This window comes from Pavona decussata, unplaced genomic scaffold, assembly GCF_977016875.1.
Source record: "Pavona decussata unplaced genomic scaffold, jaPavDecu1.1 SCAFFOLD_324, whole genome shotgun sequence".
Classification (NCBI taxonomy): domain Eukaryota; kingdom Metazoa; phylum Cnidaria; class Anthozoa; order Scleractinia; family Agariciidae; genus Pavona; species Pavona decussata.
The window spans coordinates 1,491,659-1,499,491 of NW_028145713.1; the positions used below are offsets into that span (position 1 = coordinate 1,491,659).

The following is a 7,833-nucleotide window of genomic DNA, read 5'->3' on the forward strand; positions in this document are numbered from 1 at the left end:
GAAAACAGATCTTAGCAAGGGCTATTGAAATCAAAAAAGAAAATTGGGGGTAGCCTCGCATTTAGAAGAATAAGCGACAATTATTTAAAAAGTAGTAACATACAAAAGAATGTACGGTTTTTATTCCAAATTGAAGTTTTATTACCTCTGAAGAATGCATGGTTAGTCCAAATTTTCTTTTGGATACAAAGAGCAGTTGCTAAGTTCTGCTTTCTCTGCATAGTCTTAAACTACGCTAAAACATCCCTGTATTAGTAGGCACCACCCATAGGAAACCCGAGTATCTCGAGATGCGCAGAAAGAATGTGCAGTAAGAAAAGTAGGCATTGTCCTTAATTCGACCTTTTTCTCGATGGCCAGTGGACCTGTACCTTTCAAAAGCTCTATATTTATTAGACCCTGATAACCTGAAGCTGCATTGTTTTATTTTACGGTTGGCAACATTGTTCTGTTGTTCGTTCGTTTGTCCTTTGGACCATGCCAGACGTTGCAAACGGTCCAGGTCCCCCCCAAATGGCGTTTTAAATTAAATTCTGAAAGTCCGACCAAACTTCGATATCTTTACTTCACATCTAACTTAAATATAAAATGCTAGGCTCTCATAAAGTTTTGTAAAATCATCGCATGTTTAAAACACGAAAAGCAGTGTTTTATTGGGATTTAAAACCAAGAGGCGCAGCCGAGTGGTTTTAGACCCGATAAAACACGTGCTGCGAGCTTCCCTTGGATTTGGATGAAATCATTGACTTATTTGCTTCTCTTCATCCCAGACGAATGAGAATGGCCAACATTTTATGCAGAGATGACTAAGAACTTCCACTTTGCCATGCAACTTTCCTTTACTTTGGATTTAAACCTAACTCTGGTAAAAACACCAATGATATGTTGGACATTATTTTTACAAAATGTTTTTTAGTAAATGTTGGCCAAGAAAGATTGCTAAATTTTGTGGACTTAAAGCAAATTTTAATACTTGTTTTGATCCTAAATATATTTCCAAATATGCCCCAGCTTGCATTACAGAGTATCACAGTTTCAAAGATTTTCCGGGGGAGCATGCCCGGACCCCCTTAGCAAGCTCAGGGCTACGCCCTTCGATTTCACATCTCATGGGAAAATAAATTTTCGTGGAAACTAGTCACGAAAATTGCTGGATCCACCCCTGTTTTACGGGATATTAATGCTGATATACGGTGAGTCGGCTGTGTGGTGTTACCGATCGAGCATGAAAACATTTCACATTGCATTCACTTTTGTGGAACAAAGGAATATAGAACTCCGGAATAAAGATTTCTATATTTTTCTTCAATTCTTCCACGACCGACATTTGATTTTATTTTATTTACTAAATTGCAATTGTTTTATCATTGTCATGGGAATGAATCCAGTAATCTTTCCGTGGCGCTCGCAAAGCTGAAATTATTTTGACGGACTCACGGTATGGAAATCAGTCTCTACGAACTAAGAATTGTCCTGGAATAGTTTTTTTTAACCACCATATTAAAGCTTAATTCTTTTATTTATGATTCCATCTAAAGGTTCGGCATGGCAGATTTGAGGCAGGCAAAAGAAGTTCCTTCATGGGCACGTGCACGCCTAGCCGCACAGACCAACAGCCAGGATTAGAGTCAACAATCGCATTACTCAGATTACCTGGAGAGTTTTTTTGACACTCTGCCCTCTGGGGAGGGGATGAGGGATATGTGCATTCGCGTTATCCTTTCCTCAATTGCGGTCGGGTGTCATATATACTTGAATGGAAGAAAAGGTGTACAGCATAGCTTTAGGCATTTAGCACGCTTTACGGGCCTACCACTATCTTCTATAGCGACGCATTATATCAAGCCGATTTGGAGTCGCTCTCTCGATGCAGACAGTCCATCACAACTAAGCTTTTTGATTCCATTACTTGTAACCCAGACCATAAATTGCATGAGCTCTTGCCACCTCGTAACATTTGTGAATTCAATTTAAGACGAAAGAGGAATTTTAATGTCCCTCTGGCTAAGACGAAGAGACTTATGAACACATTTATACATAGTAATTGTGATTAACTTTCTAGTTATGTATAGTGTACATTTTTCTTATCTTTTTTTACCTTTTATAAGATTTTTTATTAGAGTTATTGTAACGATTAAGCTAATTTAGCCTCTGGCTGCGATTTTGATCCGAATAAACTATCTATCTATCTTTGACACTGTTGCATGTTTGTTCTTGGGAAAGCAATCACTGAAACAGTCTAGTGATTACGCGCCATCTGATACGACGTAGACCAAAAAAAAAAGGTTTCTTTAAAAGCAATTTTTATAGTCCAATCATGGTAACAAATACATACCGATTGAATTTGACAGTTATGTTAGTAGAAACAAACTATAGCTAAGTCATATTAATATTCGGTAATGCTATTTGTTATAAAACAATGCACAGCCTGCAGCACAATGCCAAATTAATAAGCGCTTATGACAATACTCTTCAAATTTGTTGTGTCTTGAATGATTTACTATGAAATAATTAAGAAACCAGGATGCAACATTTTCGTCCAGAAAACATGCAAACTGAACTCACAGTACCTTTAATTCGTTTATTACTTTTTTAGTTTATAAAATTTAAGCTGTAATTAACTAACACTCTCAAAGTGATACATGAAGTCCCACAGATTCTTCCGGTTTTCAAGTTATTCTTACATGCTGCAAACAATGATAAAACAAGCTTAAAAAAAACCGGTCATAGTAGTCGCACACTGGCCACGTGACTATCAAAACCAGGGAACATTCTTGTGAACTTGTTTTAGTTCTGACTAATCAGAAAAAGAAGGTGAGTAATGAACGTTTTTTGAACCAATTCTATTCCTCTTTATTTTAAACGTAACATCATGCATTAAGCGATCGATAAACATATTAACATATCACTCGATTCACTTCCATGTGAAACAGTTCAACTTCGACGGGCGAGCTGGCTTTGGCATTGATATTATGATGTCCGTCGATAAGGTTTGATTCGGCGACCTACACACCGAATTGGCTCGTCATGCAAAATCGTTTAGGCTTGTGATATAACGGTTCGTCTTTGCATGACTACGACACCGCACATTTTCTATTTCCTCAAAGGAAGCCATATGGCCCCACGATGCAGGATTCGACATTTTAGGAACTTTATCTGTAATTTGTCTACGGTGTGTCTTGAGTGTATAAATGCGGGCTAAGTTGACTTACGGGAGTTGTTATTAAGATTATGAATCTAACCATTATCTGACTAAAACTTGAAGAAATTGTTACAGATAGGTCTCTTCCCCTCAAATAATGTTAAGTGAACGTATCAAAATCGACAAATATCTACTTTGGAGAGAACATGGTTAGTTTGCTCAGCCGCTCGTAACTAATTTTGCTGATCCACACATCATGGTGGACTGTCTGTTTTCATTTTTTTTTTTATTTATGGCTGGAAGTATCACAAATTGAAACCTACAGCCTGTTTGCGCCAAATACCTCTCAAATCACTTCTAAGTAAAATACTGTACAAACACTTCTTGAATTCACTGCTTCTGGCATTGAGATGGCGTATAAATGTATCTCAGTTTACCAGGGCGAAACATGTCGAAAATTTCGAAAGTCGATAGACATCGATCGTTATTGATCGAATATCGGAAAATCGATAAAAAATTGATCGCAAGATTTCTTGTGATTATCAATTTTGATCGAATTTCAATGTTATTATTCGATTTGATCGATTTTAATCGACAAGTATCTGAATATGAAAGAGATGCATGGCAAGAGATAAGACTGCAGTCGAACGCGGACTAACGAAGCGAGAGCCGATTGGCCATAGCAAGACTTCATTAAACCCCCATTGACCACATTGTATTAGAGGCTAAACCTTATTGCCCTAAACATTTATTTTAGAGCTGTTTAAGAAGGCTCGCGGCAGTTTTTTTGGACTTAGGGTGGAAGTTTTGAAATTACAATCTCGCATACAAGATAAACTCCGATCTTCTTCATACTACATCATCATTTCAACATATGATCAAAGTTAATTTTCTTGTCGATTTCGAAGCAACAGCTATTACCATAGAAACAGTAGCGCATAGCCTCTCATTTTAAACATTGTCGATTTTCTCGAAATCTAGTCAGACATTTCATGACGAAACGTTAGGGATTTAAACTCCTCAATGTAGACAACTTGTAGCCGAAATTAGAAAAAAATCTGTAAGAGCGTTTTCAAGTAAATAATGAATCAATTTTTACGGGATGATTTTGTTTATTCCCCCATTTTTCACCAACATCTCTGGCGAAATAAAACTTGACACTTTGTATTTTCTGTTAAAGAGTCTTTCCTCATAGCAAAACATTCTAAATGTATATTAAACTTTATGGGTGTCTCCGATTTTATGATATTTATGTTTAAATACAGTGAAAATAAAGTGCAGATGAATGAAAAAGTTCCTACTTTGCATAAATCGAGACATCTTTAAAATGCCCAACACATTTTTCTGTTAAATTGTGAGCGGTTAAAGTAAGGATTCTTTTCGATATCCACGCAAGTTGGCTTAGGAACCGAAATTGGTGTTAGATAAGAAGGCTGAATCTTGGTCAAGTTTCAGTTGTTATTCGCTTTCTCCGAACGAGAGTATTATTTTGTTTGTCCCGGGCTTTTTCACTACTATACAGTCATATGTATTAAAACATGAAGGAACTGCTTCGTAATACAGCTTTTAATTGATTAAATTTTATCCTTTATAACATGTTTATACCCATCATGGATAGCAAGAAGAACTTGGCAAACGGAGGAAAAACTGAGCAAACCAGAAACGCAAACGAACCAACAAACAGAAACCCGAGCGAACGAACATCCGAACGAGCGAACTGATCGACGAATGAACGAATTAACGATCAAACGGTCAACCGAGCGCTCGCCTCACTATGACGTTCACGTATCTCCCTCGTGTGTTTTTTCGTTGTTTGACGTTTTTTGAACTCTCTACCGGATCTGTTCTCGGTGCCACTGACGAGATTGACAGACCTTCTGAGCAGACGGAGCTTTATTTTGCTTTTGTAAATCTATGCTGTTTCTTAATTCTCTTCATTTGGTGAGCTAACTACAATAGGTGCGTAACAGTTTCAATATTTACTTAGCATTAAAGTAATTAGAACTTATCTGACAGATCGCTTGTCAATTGTTCCGAAAAGATAAGCGCTTTCAAATTTGCATTAGAATATCAGAAAATCGATCCTTATAAACACCTATGACTGCAAACAAAAGAGCTGTCCACTCGGTCGTTCAGCTGTTCATCTAGTTTCGCAGGTTTGTTCACTCGGTTTTTTGCTCGTTCTTTTTCGCCGGCGAGCGCTCACTGGACCATTTTGATCATTAACTCGGTCATTCGGCTATCCGTTCGCTCGCTTGAATGTTCGTTCGCTCGGGCCTCCGGTTGTTCGTTCGTTTGCGTTTCTGGTTTGTTCAGTTGTTCCTCCGGTTGCCCAGTTCTTCTCGCTACCCATGGACATAAACATGTTAAAATATGAAATTTAACTAATTAAAAGCTGTACAGTCGAACCTGTATATAACGGCTCTGTATTAAGCAGCCACCCTCTATTAAGCGGCCAGTTTTCAAAGTCCCGATTGTTTGCTCATACAAACGCTGTATTTGTTACTTGTGTAAGGCGGCCACCTCTATTAAGCGGCTGCTGCCATCCTGTAGCAGTCCTATGTTTTTATTTCTTTGTTGTTTTTACCTGTATTAAGCGGCCACCCTTGAATGGAAACTAAGCAATATGTTATTTTATGCGGTATTTTATTGTGTTTAAAATGCGATCCAGCATCACTATAAAGAAATAACATGTACATGTACAAAGCTACTGTAAGCTGATACTCGGCCGTTTAATATAGTTAACGCTTTTCAGATGTCCGCAATGTGCTGAAGTACAGTACCATATTACGAACGCTAAAAAAAGTTTGTTTTGAATATGCTTCACTCTTTACCAAGAAATTCCTCTTAAATTAACTTGTTCTTCAGCCATGTGACATTGAACATTGAGCGTAACAACTATGAAATGACGGAATGAGACATTTTGTTGTGAACTGTAAGTCATAGAAATAGTGCAATGTATACCGTAGGAGAGTAGAGGACAATTTATTGCATAGTACGTTGACACAATGTTACGTATTTTATACCGTTAAGTTACAAATTGGCACTGAACTTTGTTTAAAGTATTGATCACTTGAAAGAGTGTTGCCCTATTGTTTCCTTTCATGAAGTGCTTTTGTATGATACGCCATTAAAATTGACATTAGACCACGCCCAGTGAGTATTTTTAGTGATCCTGTATTAAGCGGCCACCTGTATTAAGCGGCTAGTTACTCAAGTCCCGAGGGTGGCCGTTATATACAGGTTCGACTGTATTAAAACATTACGAAAAAGTTCCTTCATGTTTTACTACTTATGGCTGTCTTGCTACAGAGAAAGACTTCTTCTAGTCTCCACTTATCTGGCAGAAAAACGCGAGCTAATTCAAACCTCGATCATACACCTTTTATTTCTTGCTAAAATATTTTCGTTGCCGACCTTTTAATTCAAAAGAAAAAAATGGCTTTTAAACCTTGGACAAAAAGTTCAGTAAGGAGTTTCTCCTGACAAAATATGATGAAAACCGAAATTTCAGCTTTGTCCCCGAGTTCTCTCGTCCTCTCTTTCATCTCTCTGTTCCCGCCTTTATGATTTGCAATGTTTGTCCGTTTGTATGTCTACAGATACTATGCGAAGACCCAAATGCAAGCACATATTTTTGGCTTTGGTGATCGTTACCCTGCAAGTTCTCCTTGTCACACGGCCGTGGAACGGTACGAACATGAAAGCAAGGTTGACCATCAATACGACAAACTCAAGAACCAACACGACAAAGGCGAATATTAGCAACAACAAGCCAAGGTTAAATGTGATTATTTTGACCCACATAAGATCTGGGTCGTCTTTTACTGGGAACATATTTAACTTTCATCCAGACGTGTTTTATCTTTTTGAACCACTTAATGAATTAAGGATGGTAACGTACGCTGATCGAGATTTAGGCGAGTGGCCTCCCTTAGATGAGAAGGCAAACGAAGCATACAGGATCGACTTTTCTAATTTGCTTCAGGACGTATTCACGTGCGACTTTAAAAGAAATACTACACTCAAATTAATATTTCCCGATTGGTTAAGAAAATCAGTAAGTGGTACTACCTTTGCATGGAAAAGCAACAACACAATCATCTCTAACGAATTAATAGCAGAACTTTGCAAATCCCGAAAGATTACAGTTATCAAAATCATGCAGACAAGACTTCCAAGAGAAAATGGAATACGTGAACTTCAGCGGGTATGTACCACTGAACCGACACGGTTTGAATGTTTGATAATTCATCTTGTTAGAGATCCCCGAGCTGTCATAACGTCTGCAATTGGGAGAGGGTTCTTTTTGCCAAATGGGCCAAAGAGAAACCTGATTACTTTAAAAAATACAACCAGCGAGGGAAAAGAAATCATAAAGAATAACACGCGAATGATATGCTCCCTAGTTGAAGAAAATCTGAATTATGTAAACGAAGAGTGGTCCAACTGGTTCAAAGACCGCTACATCCTGGTTCGTTACGAAGATGTACCTGGGGATTTGTTAACGGCAGTACACGATATGTACAATTTTACTGGTCTTCCAATGGTCGATTATGTTCGAAGTGGATTATTGAGGGCAAATCGCCCGGCGGTATAAAAAGAAGCGAACCCGAATTTGTCATTTCCAAGAACGATGTAAAAAATCGCGATAAGTGGAGATTTGGCATCGGCTCGTCCCTGGTAGCCGA

General features: G+C 38.0%; 1 long non-coding RNA gene across 1 annotated transcript in view; it reads left to right on the forward strand.

Annotated features, from left to right (window-relative positions):
• The window catches only part of LOC146453727 (uncharacterized), a 41,854-nt gene extending 34,151 nt beyond the window's left edge, over positions 1 to 7,703 (forward strand). The window contains exon 2 of the long non-coding RNA XR_014859427.1: positions 5,696 to 7,703. This is a non-coding gene — a long non-coding RNA (uncharacterized LOC146453727). The remainder of the gene's footprint in view (positions 1 to 5,695) is intronic.
• The last annotated feature ends 130 nt before the right edge of the window (positions 7,704 to 7,833 follow it).